Here is a 20,522-nt window from a genome sequence, read left to right as displayed (position 1 = left end):
ACATTAAGTCATGAAATATTAATTCGTTTTACATTGCATCAATCCAGTAACTATTCCTCTTGAAGTATCAGGAACAATTTCAAAGTTCTTTTCATCCAAACTTTTTTAAAATTGGTAAAAATACCTGAAGAACCTCGAGTGGGTCTCTGATCCACAGCTGACATCTTGGATGTCTCGAGTGACGTCCCTCTGGTGCATGAGTTACTCACCTGGTGGATTATCCGTGCACTGCATGTATCTGATTGTATACATCAGGTTTTTTCAGATACAATATATCACACTGATGATGTAGAGGTCTCAAAAACTGATGATCAAATATGATGCGCTTGGCGTTAGAAAGGTTCAGTGCAACAAATGCAGTTCCTCCAGTGTCCACATGAGGCAGGGTTTCAAAAGCAAAGCAATGCCTGTTTTTATAGCAAAATGTAACATGTTTACAGCCTGGTTTTTGACATGTAGCTTTATTATTTACTTGTATATTCCATATTAGGGGTACTTATATTTTATGACACAATTGTTTACATTCAATGAAGGCCAAGATTGAAACGTAAATGTGGATAATTAGGGGTGTGGCTGAGTTGACACACAGGTTAGCGCTCTTTAGCTGAAAGCCCACATCAGCTCTACCTCTCTGCATGTGTCTGAGTGTGAGTCAGCATTTCTAAAAATGGCTGCCGTCATCTTTAGGCGTCAAAACATCTTATCACTGAGATCATGTCCATGCTTTATACCGTCTATGCTAGCTGCAGCTTTCAGTTCTTTGTCCTTTCGTCACAGTTAGTTGTAGTAGCGAGCTAGCTTAAACAGGGAAATAAGTTTGATGCCAAATGGTTGGAGTGAAGAGTGGTAGTTACTAAATTCACTGTGTGACAATAATGTTAATATCTAGAGTGACTCATCACTAGCTAACATGTTAGCACAGATGCTAAAACCTACAAACAGACAGACTGTCAGTAAACATGGAGAGAAGCTCGGTCACAGCCAGAGGTGTTCCAGTTTTTGTACACAGACCGATCCACATCCAGGGGGTGCCATGACTGTGAGGCTGGCCTGAGTCAAGGCACTGTGGTGTTATATAACGGGGCCGGCCAAGCACGGCGAAGCAGTTTTATCTAGGTCAAGAACAACTCTCTCTGTGTGTGTGTGTGTGTGTGTGTGTGTGTGTGTGTGTGTGTGTGTGGACGAGAGATGTTATGAAATCAGCTACAAGGAGAAAGAAAAAATTAGTGAAGCATAAGAGGAGTGGCGAAGAAAATTAGACAGGCCGAGTAAAAAGTATAAAAGCAGAGTGACAGGAACACAGACTTAAAAGGCTCCTGGAGATTTGGGTAAGTGCGAGCAAACTGCTTCTTCACACAGAGCTGTGACGGAGCGAGTCTGAGGAGAGCTGCGGGTCAGCTCTGGGTCAAGACTTCACTGAGCTGAAGTTTAGGGCCGGGCTTTGTGGATAAGCTAACTGCTCATCACATGCAGGGCTCACTGATGACATGCACAGGTACACGACTCCGTCACCTGGAGGGAGAACATTTGCAGAGATAAGGCTAAAAATACTTCACAGAGTTGATGTTGAGTGTAACGTTAGCTTGTCATGGTATCAACACCATCAAGGTATGCTAATAGAGGTTTTAGCATGACTTTGGTCTGGAGAAGCTCTTCTTTTAAAGGTTTAGAGAAAGCTTCTGTTATGATTTTGTAAAATCTACATTAAATGATAATGATTTGAAACATCTGTCCTGATTCTGTCATTACACTCACAAGAGCTAGCTTCAGCTTCAGCTAGCACCGCTTACCACATCTGAATTGTTGGCAGCACGAATGATGAAATTGGACTTCAGCTGCCGTTGCTTGGTAACTCTCAAGACCTGTCAGATTCCCCTTGGATCGTGAGAGGTCGTTCACTGCCTCCTGAGTGAACTATGCTCACGTATCCGTTCATAAGTTCCAAACTGAGCCGTTCAATTTCCTGTTCAATCAAAACTCAGAATAAACGTCTTCACCAAGCGGCAACCTCCAGTCTTAGAATATCCTGAGGGAACCTTCCCAAAGGATTAATAAAGTTCCTATCTATCGGTCTATCTGTAGAATATGAAGCCCATGCAAGCAAGTTTCCAAAAACTGCAGTTCCTCAAACGTCCACTAGAGGCTGGCTGCAGAAACACAGGAAACCACATACACACCCATTCAAAGAAGACGATCTTTACAGCAGAAATAAACATGTTTACAGCCTGGTTCAAAAAACACTTTAGGTCTGAATAGCTCATTTCTCTATCAGCACACACTGTAGAGGGATAATTTATTATAACTTGTTATTTTTTAAGATATTAAATGTACAAGTTTTGCCCAAATAAGGGCGTGGCTGACTTGTAGCTGTTAGCGAAAAGGCTAAAGGCCTGCCTCTTTATCTCACACTAGCTTTGATGAAGTTAGGTTGAGTTCAGCATTTCCAATATGGCACCCACCAATGATCGGCTTCAGAAACAGACAGGTGACGTCATGGATACTACGTCCATTTATTATACAGGATATAGCATATGGCATGACATGCAAACACAAGGTTGGCAGGAAAAAGTCGTCTCAAAGTTAGGATAAACAGATTCAGTCATTCTTATTTAAACAGTGTGTGTGTTAATGCAGCTTTAGTAACTTCCAGGATGTTTAACTCTGTTAAGAATCTTTCTTGGCTTTCAGCCACAGCCAGTGCGCCACGTATCATCACACCAGTCGAGTTTTATAACACTGGGATTCATAACATCCACAACAAAGCCTCTGCACTGAATAAAAACGTATAATAAGACTCTTATTTTGAAGTTACTGTTACGGCTTGAGCAAAGGACTAGGACCCAAATGCAGAGTACAGGGAAAAAGTATTTATTAAGCAAAAACCAAGGTTCAACAAAAAGCGCCTTGCGGGTAAAAACAACTGAGAAAAAGTACAAAACTAGGAGTAACACAAAATCACCCAAAAGGGGAAAAAGGTTATATCAAAAACTCACAAACAAAAACTAGGAATCAATTGGAAACAACTCGAGATAAGTACACAGAAAAGCGTGGCTTGAATCTCCTCAGGAGCAAGGCTACAACGGGACATGGAGCATGCGGCTAGAGGAATAATCTGGCACTGGAGGAGTGTTTGGTGGTGGCTTAAGAAGCCAGTGCTGATGAGCAGATCAGGGACAGGTGTGCCTGATGAGCCTCACTGCTGAGGAGACCAGCCCCGCCCCTACCCATGCAACCTGCAGGCAGAGAGAGAGAGGGTTAGGGCAAATCACACAACATCAGGACCATAACAGTTACTGGATTACAGAATATCAAAAGCAATATTTCTGAAAGTCTTTGACTTGCAGATGTGTGTATGTGTGTGTGTGTGTGTGCAGGATGCATGTGTGTATCTGCTTTTTAAACAGGGTACTCTTCCCAGCAGGATGTGTCTCACTGCTTTAGTCTCCAGTGTTGCCCACTCTTCTAAATACATCAGGTTCATGGATTCTGTCTGACACACACACACAGAGAGAGAGAGAGAGAGAGACAAAGAGAGCTGAACAAGTCATTAAACTGAACTGAGTGTCATGTAGCATCTTTTTGTTCTCTCCTTTCAGTGCAGAGTGGAGGATAATAAAAGAGGAGTGATGAAGGATGAATGATCAGCTGTGGATTCTCTGTAATGGCTCCTGACGTAGGCCCGGGATGAATATTCACTACCTGTTAAAAATCTAATTTGCCGCCATGTCGTCTTTACGCCGGGATTAAAAAAGGAGCAGAATCAGATTCCTGGCAGTTTAGATAACTAAAGAGAGATAAGGCCTGTGTCAAACAAGTGGAAAAATCTGATTTGAGCAGTCGCTGCAAATCCTGCCAGCGTAGAGATGAGTTTCATTACAAATTTCCTCAGGCACTTTCACCACGGCTGACGCATCTAAATTCCCGAGCGTCCCACTCTTGCCCCGCCATGGGAAATTTAAGGAAAATGCAAAGAGGATAAAGAGAGCGGAGGACTTTAAAATGAGCTAGTCTGTTATGTGTGGAAGGGGAAAGTGTCCCTCTCCATTTTTGTTTCTGTGAACCCCGTGTCACTGTGATTTGAAATAACATCATCGCTGCAGCCATTTTCTCTCTCCCTGTGTGGACTGGTGTTGCTGAGCAATCACTCCTTATCACATCACACATACTTCCTCTTTCTCCGCTCGGCATCTTTCAGCCCTCTTCACTTTCCATCTTCTGAGCGCCGCTGCATTTTTAATATCGCATTTATCTCTGAGCTATTTATTTAAGAGTTCCCCGATTGTTTTATCTGAAAACCTCAGATACGTTATCAGCGGCTTGTGATCCTGCAAGCTTCAAACCCTTGATTTAGTTATTTTGGACTCGTGCCTCAGCTGTCAAAACAAAGAACTGGGGACCGCAGAAAGATGGTGATTAATTTTAAAAAAGAGACCTCAGCTCTGAGCGTACGGATATCCACAGGAGATTTCTGCACATAGGTTTGCACAGAAGCTTCCTTGTATCTCTGCAGAGACATCATTTTAGCAAAAAAGGCTGCAGGGACAGAATTATGCATGCCCTGTACTGGACCATCAAGATGAGAGGGGCTGACGAGATTGCAGAGTGGATTTAATTTCAAACGGTCATAACCTCTAGGTAGTGACAAAAAGGAAGAGATAGCAGATACAAGAAGTCTTCATGCCTGGAGACAAGGTGAGAACATTACTATGGAGCATTAAAATAAGACCTCAGATTTACATTTTCCATCTAACAAGAGAGAGTTCAGGTCGAGAAACTTTATAGTCAAACGCACTGATGGTGATGGATTCACTGTCAGAATACGTCTACATAACCTCTCAGGAAGCACATCAATGTAATCCCAAAACTTCAAACTTTTTTTCAGCTGAAGGGAGGATGAGCTCCACTCCACAAACTGGAGACAGAACGATCACATTAAAACCACAAATCTGTCTTTAGGGAAACACAACAAATCTAAAGTGAAAGAGGAGCTGTAGAGAATTCATCACACTGACTCTGAAATCAGATTCCCTGTCTCTGCATCCTACTAGAGGAAAGCTCATCACGTGATGGATTCACAGATATTAGGCAACCATTTATTGACCTTTTTATGAATGATTCTGAATTGCTAATTTATGTATTCATGCATGAAGGCTAACGCACATTCATTCTTTAAATCTCTAATGCAGAGAAAGCTACAAGCAGCCTGTTGTAACATAGGCAGGACTTTAGTTTGGCACCTAGGGGGCCATTCAGATTTCAAGTAGGCCACACCCTAGATCAGAGGTGGGCAATTCATTTTCCAAAGGGGCCACATGAGAGACAGGGACTGTTTAGGAGGGCTGGACAAAAAACTGAACTCAACTCTACTCAACATAAATTATAACTGTTTATTAAAAGCAGTGAATTTTTTGGTTTTGACTAGAAACTCAAAACATTTGAGGTATCATGAAAACAGGCGTTGTGTAATTACAAATATTGTAACACTCTTCAAGAAGGGACAAAGCAGACTCTTTCTGCTCAGGAGACTCGGGTCTTTTGGTGTGGAGGGGGCTCTTCTGAAGTCCTTCTTTGACTCTGTGGTGGATTCAGCCATCTTCTTTGGAGTGGTCTGCTGGGGAAGCAGCATCTCTGCTGCTGACAGGAAGAAGCTGAACAGACTGGTGAAGAAGGCCAGCTCTGTCCTTGGCTGCCCACTGGACCCTGTGGAGGTGGTGTCTGACAGGAGGATGGACAACACGTCACCCCCCCTCCAGGAGACCGTAACAACACTAAGGAGCTCGTTCAGTGACAGACTTCTTCACCTGCAGTGTCTCACAGAGAGATACCACAGGTCTTTTCTTCCTGCAGTGGTCAGACTATATAACCAATAATATATATATGTGTGTGTGTAAGATATGCTTATTTTTTACCTCTTTAATTTTGATTTTAATTCTAATTGCTAATAACTTTTTAATAATTGTTTCTTTATAGGCTCTTGTTTGCTTTATATATTTATTCTGCACGGTCTCCTCTGTTACTGTGACACTTGAATTTCCCCGTGTGGGACGAGTAAAGGAATCTCTTATCTTATCTGAAGTATTTACAGATTTGAAAATGTGCACATCTTTGCAATATTTCAATCGTAACATCAACTCTGCGTGTTCTGTCTCTTAGTGGCGGTTTAAATTGTAATCCTTAAACACAGAGATCTGTTCTCCACAAACTAAGCACACAGCTTTACCTTTGACTTCATAAAATAAATACTTAGCTGTCCATGTCTTGTTAAAAACTCTATATTCAGTGTCAATCTTTCTTTTTTTAACGTGAGCGGACATCCTTGAGGGCTAGCAGTTAGCCTACTTAGCCAATCACGGACTGTACTGTATGCTTTGCGGCATGTACGTTCACACGCAGCCATCTGCCACGCAAGTATGGAACGGGCATGCGGTCGCACGTAAATCACAACAAATAAAGTCGCCTTCAAATTAAAGCATTTGTCTGGCATTGGATGCATGGTGTAAAATGCCCAGGACGGCCCTAGATCTACCTGGCTAGATTGACCTGTGCCCTACCTGCAGTCTGCATACAGAGGCCCCTCATACACCACATTCTGGATGCAAACACAGACACACTTAGTGAGCCTGGTTCACTAAAGGATCATAAAGCCTCTGAATGAATCACGTGCGTTAATAAGTTAACGTTGATTGCCCTAATTATAATCTATTTAATCTGCTGAATTAACTCATGGAAAATACTTCCTGCAGTAAGAAAGTGTTCCCAGTTTAAAGCTGAGAGACGAGCGTAATGTCCTTACATCGGGTGAGACCTTGTAATGAAAAGTGAAGTGCAGAAAGAACAGAGGATGAAAGATTATTAAAATGAAAAATAAAGGTAAGAGTGAAATCATTCTTCTGTACCTTTTTTCATTTTCACTTGAAATACCTCCTTCCTGATGTTCAGGACTCTGTGCTCCCCCGTCCCGGCTCAGACCCGACCCCGCGGACACGCCGCTGAAATTAGAGGAGGGAGATAAAAGGTAGAATTCAAGGACACTGGCATGTATAATAGATTCCTGTAAAAAGATGGACTGAAATATTGAAAAGTTCAAACGTATTTATTATGTGACAAGAGAGAAGAATATTAATATGACAGAGTATTAGAGAGTGGAAGACATGGAGGAGGTTATATGGACAGAGAGACACACTCAGGCGTTAAACAGTATGTGTTGAGGTATAGAGACCAGGTGTGTGTGTGGGACAAAGAGTGTCTGTGAGGGACGATGTGGGAGTTTAAGTTCAGATAAAATGGTCATTAGTTCGTCATTAGGTCAACAAGACCATCATCAGCATAAAGAGATATCCAAACACACACATTTTAAAGAGAGGTAGAGCAGCATGACACCGTTATAAGTTGGTGAATCTCTGATAAATGATGGGACAAGTGTCTGATTCTCACCAGTGACAATGATTCACATCTCATCCACTCCCACGAGTCTCACAGGTCGTTACAAAGAGACACAGACAGATGTCCTATTTTGTTGTTCAGCCACAGGGACACAAACATTTAAGTCTAAAAATAAACCAGATTCAGAGGATGGAAGTTTAGCACCTTTCACGCATGAGTTTCCAACGATCTCTACATTATTTCAGGAAAGTCAGGCCCTGATGTGTTCCTGTGTATCTCACAGTGAGAGATAATCTGTTTGGGTTTAGGTGACGGGTCAGCAAGAAAGTCAGTCTCTCCCATCGTCAATGAAGGTGAGCATTGTGGTGCACTTTGTATCTTGCATTCTCCAGGGTGCAAAGTTAGCTTGACATGACGTGTTCCATGTGCAAAGTGTGCAAGTGGAAGTCAACCCCTTGGAGAACACTTCAAATCCTCTATGCCAGGGGATCCCAAACTTTTCAGCCTGCGACCCCCAAAATATAGACGCCAAAGACTCACGACCCCCACTGTCCCTCAGAGTGATTTAATGTGTCTTCATTTAGCTGGTCTGTAGAAAATGACCCTACCTATATGAGCATGTGTCTGTGTTTCCTGTGTGTTATGAATGAACCTGCTGCTACTGATGCTTTGATAATTAACTGTTCACTAACCCTAAACTTAGGAGTCATGTGGAGACAAAGAAAGGCAGAAAACTCATTACACTTTATATTTTCAAGGTTTTATTTCAAGTTTAGCTACTAATTTTGTTGATTTTTTACTATAATGGAAGACATCTCACGACCCCCCCTATTGTGTCTTGCGACCCACACTTTGGGAATCCCTGCTCTATGCCTCTCCCCAACTCAATCTCAGCAGATGTGTGTCTAACATGAGTCTGGTCCTGCTGGAGGTTTCTGCCTGTTAAAGGAAGTTTGTCCCTGCTGTTCTTAGTTCTGCTGCTCTAGGCTTAGACTGACACACTGGGATCCTGTCTTTCCCTCTCTCTCCTCTCTCTGCCTGTCTCTCACTTTAACTCTTCCTGTCCCATTAAAGTTACTAACCATAGACCTTTCTGGAGTCCCTGAGCTCCCTTGTCTCGTAGGTTCCTCTGGATCTCTGCTGTAGATTCCTTTTTTGGGGTCTGTCATTCCTTCATTCCTTCTTTCTTTCTTTCTTTCCCTCTTGTATTCCTTTTTCCTTTAATTTCTTCCTTCCTTTCTTTCTTCTTTCCATGTTTCTTCATCCTTTATGTCTCCTTTCCTTCTGTCATATCTTTCACCATTTATTCTCCTCTTTTTCTTTCTTCTGGTCTCCCTCTCTTCTCTCTTTTCTTAGACCTTTCTGGAGTCCCTGAGCTCCCTTGTCTCGTAGGTTCCTCTGGATCTCTGCTGCTGTGGACGTGTCAGACTCCAGCTGCTACAACTACTACTATCCGTCTCCCCACTATCATCTCTCTCTCTCTTCATCTCCCTCTATCCCTCTCTCCAACACGGTCTCAGCAGATGTGTGTCTAACATGAGTCTGGTCCTGCTGGAGGTATCTGCATGTCCTTGCCGTTCTTAGTTATGCTGCTATAGGCTTAGACTGACACACTGGGATCCTGTCTTTCCCTCTCTCTCCTCTCTCTGCCTGTCTCTCACTTTAACTCTTCCTGTCCCATTAAAGTTACTAACCATAGACCTTTCTGGAGTCCCTGAGCTCCCTTGTCTCGTAGGTTCCTCTGGATCTCTGCTGCTGTGGACGTGCCAGATGTACTAATATCCGTCTCCCCACTATCATCTCTCTCTCTCTCTTCATCTCCCTCTATCCCTCTCTCCAACACGGTCTCAGCAGATGTGTGTCTAACATGAGTCTGGTCCTGCTGGAGGTTTCTGCCTGTTAAAGGAAGTTTGTCCTTGCCACTGTAACTTGCTAAATGCTGCAAAGTGCTCTGCTCATGGTGGATTAAGATGAGATCAGACTGAGTCCTGTCTGGAAGATGGGACTGGATCTGATCCCGGTCTTGATGTTGGGTCTTTGTTTATAATAGAACATAGAGGACGGTTGAGACCTGCTCTGTTTGGAAAGAGTCTGAGGATGATGTTTGGTGGGATTGGCGCTATATAAAAAGGATATCTGTAGTCAACAATGAGCTTCACTGTTAGGGATACTGGGACAGCTCAGTGGATTAATCTAACTCCTGAGTGTAGACCAGATTCTTCTTCTGCAAAAGAGGAACTATCAACATCTTGTAAGATTTAAAGAATCTTTGTCTGAGCCACACGTGTTCCCAATCCAGACGAGTCAGGCGATTTGCACGACCACAGTGTGTGTGTTTGTGTGAGTGTGTGTGAAAGGAGCTCTGAAAAGCAAACCTGCACCCTCACCTCCTCCATCCCTCTCACATCCATCAGACCTCTCGATCTCCTTCCTGTTTCCCTTTAATTCCTGTTCAATGCAACCGTGGTTTCATCAAAGTCTGACGATGATCTGCCTCGACATATTTCAGACTCTTTAACACCTCAACGTTAATCTTCTGAGAAGAAACTGGTGCAGGAGAAAGGTCTAAAACATCCACTTCATTACAGCTTTATGACCCAGCACCGCTGTCCCATCTGCCACTTACTAAATCATTGTGAAATTTCGTCATCTATAATTCATCTGGACCAAGGAAGCCGGGATCAGGCTGAGGTCAAACGTCCATGCTTCAGCTGCTCGTATAGATTGGAGCAGCGAGAAGGAATTGCATCAGAAATTTTGCAGAGGTGAGCTGGCAGCTGCTCTGCCAAAACATAAATCAGGAGACCTTTTTTCTGCTGCTTGGACCGCCCCATGGCTCAGTCTTAAGGCTAAATTAGGAGGGATTGTCACCAGACATCTTTCAAACTTTTCACAAGCAGCTTACTTTCCCTTTCTGTCCCGGGGTAAGATTGCTCACAGGGAGAAAAGCTGAAGTGAAATTCACCTCCAAAATCCCCCCGAAATAGTCCTTGTCAGAAAATAGGAGCTGGGATGAAAGCCTTGGTTTGGTACAGCTTGTCTCCTTTTAGTTATAAAAAGTATGATTTTTCAGAGTCTGCTGGGAGATTTTTCGACTGACTGAATGAGTGGAACCACATGGGAACTACCTTTCATGAAGTCTCAGCCTTTTTCAGCTGGAGTCTGTTCCACTTTAGCACATCCTTCCTTACTTCCGTTCCTCTCTTACCATAAGTGAGCTCTCTGGTGAAGCCTTTTCAGATGCACTGAAGAAAGAAAAAAAAGGGCCCCTCTGCTCCTCTGTGTGTGAGCAATTCATTGAAGGAAGGGAACGGGGTAATTAGAAGGGGATTGGCTCTCTCAGCTGGGACAGTCCTGCCAATTTCTTCTACTTTCGTCAGGGTAAGTGAGGAGCAAAAGTTTGGAAAGTGTTAGCAGTTTAAGACCTTCAATACTGCCTCCATGCATATTCCTCTTACAGTAAGAGACTGTGACACTGTTACTATATTCAGTCATTTACATGCAGGCTATTAAAATCTATGAGACTGGGCTCCAGCTGACAGCCTGGACATTCAGAGAACTATTACAGAGCTGGCTGAATTATGGGCTGTTGTGTTGTTTGTTCAGGAATGACTCTGTAGTGGAAGTCACTGCATTAAACACAGACATGACTCTGTAGTGGAAGTCACTGCATTAAACACAGACATGACTCTGTAGTGGAAGTCCCTGCATTAAACACAGACATGACTCTGTAGTGGAAGTCACTGCATTAAAAACACTAACATGACTCTGTAGTGGAAGTCACTGCATTAAAAACAGACATGACTCTGTAGTGGAAGTCACTGCATTAAAAACAGACATGACTCTGTAGTGGAAGTCACTGCATTGAAAACAGACATGACTCTGTAGTGGAAGTCACTGCATTAATCACAGACATGACTCTGTAGTGGAAGTCACTGCATTATAAACAGACATGACTCTGTAGTGGAAGTCACTGCATTAAAAACAGACATGACTCTGTAGTGGAAGTCACTGTATTAAACACAGACATGACTCTGTAGTGGAAGTCACTGCATTAAAACACAGACATGACTCTGTAGTGGAAGTCACTGCATTAAAAACAGACATGACTCTGTAGTGGAAGTCACTGCATTAAACACAGACATGACTCTGTAGTGGAAGTCACTGCATTAAAAACAGACATGACTCTGTAGTGGAAGTCACTGCATTAAAAACAGACATGACTCTGTAGTGGAAGTCACTGCATTAAAAACAGACATGACTCTGTAGTTGAAGTCACTGCATTAAAAACAGACATGACTCTGTAGTGGAAGTCACTGCATTAAACACAGACATGACTCTGTAGTGGAAGTCACTGCATTAAACACAGACATGACTCTGTAGTGGAAGTCACTGCATTAAAAACAGACATGACTCTGTAGTGGAAGTCACTGCATTAGAAACAGACATGACTCTGTAGTGGAAGTCACTGCATTAAAAACAGACATGACTCTGTAGTGGAAGTCACTGCATTAAGAACAGACATGACTCTGTAGTGGAAGTCACTGCATTAAAAACAGACATGACTCTGTAGTGGAAGTCACTGCATTAAAAACAGACATGACTCTGTAGTGGAAGTCACTGCATTAAAAACAGACATGACTCTGTAGTTGAAGTCACTGCATTAAAAACAGACATGACTCTGTAGTGGAAGTCACTGCATTAAACACAGACATGACTCTGTAGTGGAAGTCACTGCATTAGAAACAGACATGACTCTGTAGTGGAAGTCACTGTATTAAAAACAAACACGACTCTGTAGTGGAAGTCACTGCATTAAATTAGACATGACTCTGTAGTGGAAGTCACTGCATTAAACACAGACATGACTCTGTAGTGGAAGTCACTGCATTAAACACAGACATGACTCTGTAGTGGAAGTCACTGCATTAAAAACAGACATGACTCTGTAGTGGAAGTCACTGCATTAAAACAGACATGACTCTGTAGTTGAAGTCACTGCATTAAAAACAGACATGACTCTGTAGTGGAAGTCACTGCATTAAACACAGACATGACTCTGTAGTGGAAGTCACTGCATTAGAAACAGACATGACTCTGTAGTGGAAGTCACTGTATTAAAAACAAACACGACTCTGTAGTGGAAGTCACTGCATTAAATTAGACATGACTCTGTAGTGGAAGTCACTGCATTAAACACAGACATGACTCTGTAGTGGAAGTCACTGCATTAAACACAGACATGACTCTGTAGTGGAAGTCACTGCATTAAAAACAAACACGACTCTGTAGTGGAAGTCACTGCATTAAACACAGACATGACTCTGTAGTGGAAGTCACTGCATTAAAAACAGACATGACTCTGTAGTGGAAGTCACTGCATTAAAAACAAACACGACTCTGTAGTGGAAGTCACTGCATTAAACACAGACATGACTCTGTAGTGGAAGTCACTGCATTAAAAACAGACATGACTCTGTAGTGGAAGTCACTGCATTAAAAACAAACATGACTCTGTAGTGGAAGTCACTGCATTAAACACAGACATGACTCTGTAGTGGAAGTCACTGCATTAAAAACAGACATGACTCTGTAGTGGAAGTCACTGCATTAAAAACAGACATGACTCTGTAGTGGAAGTCACTGCATTAAAAACGGACATGACTCTGTAGTGGAAGTCACTGCATTAAAAACAGACATGACTCTGTAGTGGAAGTCACTGCATTAAAACACAGACATGACTCTGTAGTGGAAGTCACCGCATTAAAAACAGACATGACTCTGTAGTGGAAGTCACTGCATTAAACACAGACATGACTCTGTAGTGGAAGTCACTGCATTAGAAACAGACATGACTCTGTAGTGGAAGTCACTGCATTAAACACAGACATGACTCTGTAGTGGAAGTCACTGCATTAGAAACAGACATGACTCTGTAGTGGAAGTCACTGCATTAAACACAGACATGACTCTTTTTCCTAAAATACAAACATGCACTCGTATAAAAATATGAATCATGAAAATCTGAGATAATAAAGTTTTTAATTGAGTTTTAAAGGATTAAAGTGACTCAGCAGACCTTAACCATGCAGGCAAAGCCTCTCATAGTTTTAAAGCCGAGGCCTCTGAAGCTCAATCACCTGTAAAGTTTGGACAGCCGTACCTGAGGAAGCGAGATGATGAGTCAGGGTGAATTAGTTCAGCCACATACTCTGGAGCCACATACTGTAGCACATAATGTAAATCTGCTTCCCCTGGCCGCCTGAAATATATCTTTTTTAATATTCCACAGCAAACTGTGTCACGACTCTGTCCATGGTGCTGATTGTGGGAACACAGGGACTGAGGAGCTTGCCCCGGGCGCTCGGTGCAGCGGAGGGCAGGATCTCTGCTGCTAACAAGTACTTGAGCACAATCTCAACACATACTGCAACAGATGTTTTCTCCAAGCGCCACCAACTTCAGGCTGCAGCGTTGTCACCTGTGTGTGTTTGGTATCAGTCTGACCATATATGTGTAGCTGGGATGGAGTTCAGAAGATGCATTATTTTATTAAAATCTTATAGTCTGCTGCCTTTTATGTTTCTCTTTGCTTATCTAAAAACTCATTCCTTTTTTTAGCAATGCAAATCAGATCTGTGAGCAGGTACTGCTTCAGCGGGGCGGAGACAGAGAACAAAGCAGAGGGCCTCGTGTGTCTGCTCAAAACCCCAAAGTCTGCACGGGTGCCTGCTCATCAGGAGACTGATGCATGTGATCCACTACAGGGAGGGACAGCAAAACATGTCCATCAGTGATGAGTCTCACCTAGAAATTAAAAAGTACTCTTCTTAAAGTGAGACTAAGACATTAGTAGGAATAAAAGAATGCATGTTTTCAAACTGCTAAAGGCTGACAGAGCTTCTCAGGGATCTCTCTTTGTTTACGTGCTTATGGAACAAAAATAGCAGATTCATCAGGGGAGGTTTAGTCATACATTACTATGCATGCAACTATTAATTGTATTCATATTTGCAGAGCAGCAGACACATCTTTTTGTGCACTGTCAGATTGATTCTAATCTGCAGACACAGGATATGCGTGACATGATATGCCTGCACCTGTGTGGATCTGGTTCCACATTTGTAGCTCTGTTACCTCTTTTGACTGGTTCGGAGCTGGTTGAACTTGCAAACCAACACAGCACCTGTTTGTTTCTGCGCCTGCTCGATCCCGTGGAAGAGGCATGCCATGACGTCAGATTTACATGACCGTTTTTCCCAGCAGCGCTAGCGTGAACTTTCCCTCACAACAACAACGATGGAGGACAACGGTAGCTTGTCTCCTCGGCCGACCACTGCTCTGCCTTGGAATCCATTAGTCTCTTTGATTTGTTCGCTGCAGGACGATGGAGGAAACACGTTTGGTTTGTGTTTTTGATCACGGCAACCCCGCCCCCCCGTCCCTGACATAAGTGGTTCACGGTTCTAGACCATAGACTGTATATAAAAATGGACAGCGTTGCTCTGCCTTTTCCCATTGCATGGTTTTGAAGCCAAAATGTCCCGTTCCAGAACGCTGCCATCTTGCAAACTTTCTGCAGCCAGGGTCTGCGCAGTAGGGAATTTGTGTTTCAACGGTAACAAGCTCCGCCCTACATCGTACCGTCCCGAGCTCCTACGGAGTTTCTCTCTACGGCAGCTGTCAATCAAAGTAAACCCGGATGTGAACCCCGTTTTTTAACCTCTAATAACTAAAGGAGAAGAAACTGTTCAGAAAAAAGAGGCCTTGAACACAAAACAGTCAAATGATAACTACATAGGGGCGCTGGTGGCCTAGCGGTCTAAGCTCCCCACACACAGAGGCTACAGTCCTCGTCCCAGGGGTCGCCGGTTCGATTCCCGGCCGCAACCATTTCCTGCATGTCTTCCCACACTCTCTCCTCCCCACATTTCCTGTCTCTCTTCAGCTGTCCTATCGAATAAAGGCAGCATACGGATGTGAGAAACATTCGTGCCACGTGTATTTATTTTTTAAAGTTTGACTGCAGCCCCATTCAAATGAATGGGGGAGACAGAGTGTTTGACCTATACTGCAGCCAGCCACTAGGGGGAGTGGTTTTTGTGGCGGCCTCACTTCAAGCCGAGCGAGATGACGTCCGTTTTATATACAGTCTATGTTCTAAACCAGCAAAGAGTTGGAGCCGCTCTGTGAAGACATCTTTTTTAATTGCATGTACATTTGCATTTAATTCACAGATCTGTGTGCACATTTGTTTCCCTGCCTTTGCATATGTGCATCCTTGTTTTGATTCCCCAGTCTGCGTACACATTTACAAACCTGTTTTGAAAATCCGTGCACGCACTCCTGGGTCTGTTTACACATTTGCACATCTATCCTCACATGTGTAAATCATTTTGTTACAGCACAGCTCCACACAAGCTCTATGGCTATTAGCTTAAAATAACCTCTCAGACTGATGCAGACAGACTCTGCTTCTTTCCTATAAGTGATCTGTGCATCCATACTCATGTGCCAGATAGCCACAGGCTAAGCTAAGGCAGACAGGCTGCTATACATATTTACACTAAACACCGAGAGGATGTGGAACCATCCTCTGTCAGATGCTGTTTTGCCTTTAACCCCGCTCTGGGGACAGATATATTAAATGTTGGTTATGTATGTGTGTGTTTGTTGGCGATGTCTGTGATCTGCCTTAACTAAAGAGTTGGAGAGAGGACAGGGTAAGCACATAGCCGGTAGCTACAGTGTGTCAGCACGAATAACACAACAGAGGAAGAGAGAGAGGGGGGGGGAACATACATATGCAGACGCACTCTCTGCAAGGAAGTGTGTGTGTGTGTGTGTGAGTGAGGGCTGCAGATAATCAACCCTCATAAGATTCAGTGGAAGAAGAGCGCTGACCCCATTTCACCTGGCCTTCTTCTCTCCGTCTTCCTCCCCCTTCTCTCTGACTGCAAAGAGCTTACGCAGGTCTTTTGTAACACTTGAGGGATACTCGCTCCTGCTGGATCTTAGTTTCTCTGTCACTTAGCCAACAATTTGCTCCTGTGCTGAATTTTTTATCACCGACAAATTTTCTTCGGAAACAGAAAATGCTGGCTCATGTTTGGCATTCTCAACATCACCCTATAAGCACTTCTATACATGCCTGTGTGTGTGTGTGAGTGTGTGTGTTTCTCTCTGTGTGTGTGGCTGTGATCACATTTTCATCCATGGTGTATTTGGGGAATTTTCTCCCCCTCCTCTGCCTCCTGTCTTATCCTCTTCTCACTCTCAGATCTGGAGCACACACACGTGCGGCGGCGGCGGCTACTACAAGTAGGAGTGACGAGAGCTGTTTTGCCACATGACATCCTTTCATGTTTAATTAGCTGAATAATGTTACTCTGGGAGACACTCTGCTTTCTCCTCTCAGAATCTTTCATTCTTAATGTTCGATGTCTCAGAGATGAAAACATAATATGATGTTGAGTCATTCCTGCGTTTTAATTAAGAATCAGAGGCGCTCCTTTTCTTTAACGAACAACATCTTTGCAAACGAGGTGATTATTGGATCTGTTCTTCATCAAACTTTACACCCATCGTTCTCACAGTGCGGCACAACTCAAGCATCCTCCACCTCTGCTGCTTTTCTTATCCTGCTAAAAACTGAAACATTCACAACCCCTCCATTCCTCTATTTCTTCTTCTCTCTCTCTGCCCTTTACACCTCTGGTGCCCGATATATGACACCTCCTCCTCCCTCTTCCCTCGCTCTCTATCTTCTTCACTCATTACATTTGTACCCATCTCCTTCCCTTCTCTTCTCTTTCCCTCTCTTGGTTCCCCCGATAAGATTCATGGTTCCAGCGCTGTGACAGAGATATGAATATTTTACGAGAACCAAATATAATTTTTTCAGGAGGAAAGAGGAAAAGGAGGGATGAAGAGAGAGAGAGAGAGAGAGAGAGCTAAACAGAGTTGATGGTGTGAGGTAAGCACAGAGAGCATTTTCCTGTCAAAGATCATGTTGAAATTTCACTGTTGAAAAATGGCAGATTTAGAGTCCCTCCTTGTTTTGTGCTTGAATTGAAAAATTAGAGGAGGACGGTTGAATTTCATCACTCCCATCTTTTAAGATGAGTGATGTGTTCCACTGTTTTTGCAGTTAATTACTGATCCCCAAAATATGAGGCAATCCCATATTTTTAGATGTGTTATAAGGAGGGAAAAAGTCAAATATTAGAGTAGATACAGTAATCAGCTATCTCATCATCCAGGGGGCTTTACACCTTCATAGTTTGAGCTCTGCAGTCTGAGAACCAGCACCTAGAAAGTCTTCTTTTGTAGAGAATCTTAAAAATGGTTGCTTCCTGATGTCTCAAACTTGACAACATCACACAGAACCATAAAGCACCATATTTATTATTTTTGTATGCATGGAGAAATGTGTTGTGATTGTGTTTGCATAGACAGGATTGGAAAATAACTTTCAGGCCTAAAATAAACATCTATCAACATTAGAAGACAGAAATGACACAATTCTGCAGTCGAATCTTCGCCCTTTAAAATTATCCCTAAATGTCTTGGTCTCGGTGCACCCTGGTCTAAAGGCATGTCTTGGTCTCTGTTAATGTGGTCTTGACTACAACACTACTGCAGTCTAAGTAGCAGCGCTTACAAAGTCTCCTCTTTTCTTCTTTTGTAGAGAATTAAAAAAAATGTTGCACTCACGATGTCTCTCAAATTTCTTGACAACTTCACACAGAACCATAAAGCACCATATTTATTATTTTTGTATGCATGGACTAACTTGTTCTGATTGTGTTTGCATAGACAGGATTGGAAAATCACATTCAGGCCTAAAATAAACATTTATCAACATTAGAAGACAGAAATGAAACGATGTTGCAGCCGAATCTCCACCATTTAAAATAATCACTAAATGTCTTGGTCTTGTCTTGGTCTCGGTCTTGTCTTGGTCTCGGTGCACCCTCTTGGTCTCGGTTAATGTGGTCTTGACTACAACACTACTGCAGTCTAAGTAACAGCACCTACAAAATCTTCTGTTTTCTTCTTTTGTGGAGAATTAAAAAAATTGTTGCACTCACGATGTCTCTCAAACTTCACACAGAACCATATAGCAACATATTTATTATCTTTGTATGCATGTAAACATTTGTTGTGTTTGTCTTTGCATAGACAGGATTAGAAAATAACTTTCAGGCCTAAAATAAACATTTCATCAAAATTATAAGACAGAAATGTGTTCGTGACACGAAGTTGCAGTCGAATCTCAACCATTTAAAATTAGACATTGACATCTTCTAATCTATAAATGCATCTGAGGTCTACTTCCCTCTTACCTCCTCACTTACATCACACAGAAGAACTCAGGAACTCATAATCTTCGATCTCAGGATCTCTTTTTACGATCTTTGTGGTCTGATAACTTTGAATGCTTTCAGCGCTCCTTAAACGACTTGGAGGCTGACACATCTGTCTGCAGATGTTTTCTTTAAATGTAACTCAGGCTGTTTTTCTGGAGGTATTTGTTGTGTAGCTGTTGTGTGCGTCTGCTATTTGTGTTTATGTCTATTGTAACTTTGTAACTGTGCCACTGCCTATCTTGGAAAAGAGATTTGTAACCTAAATGAGGATTTCCTGGTTAAATAAAGGTTATAGATAAATAAATAAATTAGATGTTGTGACCAGATTTCACTGATTTCAAGCTGATTTAAATGCTGAAACCCCAGTTAGTGCTCCCTTGGACACTGCATGTTCAAATGTCAAACCAGTTAAGTCCAATTCTGTCTCCTTTAGATGCTTTTTCAGGAAGTTAAATTAGAAAACACTCCATAAATGTTCATCTCTATGCAGACGATACTCTACTATACCTATCAGTAAGCTAAAAAACAGTTTACAGGCCTCAGATTAATCTCCTGCTTCTTTACTCAAACAAACCTTCAGTACTTGTGCTTGGCATCAAACATGAGGAAGAAAAGTTCATTTAAATTCAAGGATTTTGAGTGTATTCACACGGAGTCACATAACCGGTTGGCTGCAGAGATCAGACTTGATTTCTGGTTATGCAGCGTTCGTCTGCGACGGCGTGGTGTCGGAGCTCTGCAGCTGAGATAGTGAGAGGAGAGAAGTCGACAGGGAACAGAGTGATTGACAGTTAATGGGGAGATGGATGATCAACAGCCTATAGAGGACAGATGGTGGCTGGGAATAACTGCACACACACACACACACACACACACACACACGCACACATAACCATGGTACAAAACGATTACTCAATCAAGGGCACCTTGTGCTGCTGGAGAATATGGGAATGTGCACACACACACACCACACACACACAGTATCACAGAAATAGATGTTGCTGAGTCGGTGGAAGTGTCAATCAAAGTGTTTCTCTTCTTGCATAACTAAACTTAGCTGTAACTGTGAACATCATCGGTCCCACAGTGCTTCTGTGCAGTGATAAGATTTCCCAGCATGCCGTGGGTTGACCAGTTGCTCCGTGTGTGATCTCTCTGCAGAGCTGCTCTCTTATTTTCTCCTCTCCTGTTTTTCTCTTTAGCTACCTCTCTAATCTCAAACCGTACATTCTGTTTGTTCTGTGCTGCACAGATTTAACTCTGAATATGTTATTTTCTTCCATATCTCAGGCCTTTGCACTCCTTTTTATTATGTCCTTGTTTGGAATAACCTGATGTGTAGATGTTCCTGCATGTGGATCAGTTACATCATGCATTCATCAGGTGGAACAGTCTTTGCTTTAAAAAACAAGAGAAGCATGTGTCTTGTGTTCGCTGTGGAGGTGTTGAGCCGTGAAGAGAGTTTGTCACATTTGTGAAATGGACATGAACAGAATTTAGTTTGCGATGCTCAAAGCACTGAAAGTGATATGATTTTATGAGTGACCTGTTTGGCCAATTGAGTATTTTCTGCTTTATTTGGTGGGGCAGTGGTGAAGTTTAACCAAGCTTATTCAGCCGTTTGTGTCAGTCCAAAGCAAAGATGCATCTAGGGATGCAAAATTCTGGGAATTTTCAAAGTTGGAAACTTCCAGGGGAATAAACCAGGAATTGACTAAATTGAAGGTTGGCTCTTAATAGGGAAAATATATTTTAGCATAATCCTGA

Source organism: Notolabrus celidotus, chromosome 20 (assembly GCF_009762535.1).
Source record: "Notolabrus celidotus isolate fNotCel1 chromosome 20, fNotCel1.pri, whole genome shotgun sequence".
In the NCBI taxonomy this organism is placed as follows: Eukaryota; Metazoa; Chordata; class Actinopteri; order Labriformes; family Labridae; genus Notolabrus; species Notolabrus celidotus.
This window is presented reverse-complemented; position numbering follows the sequence as displayed.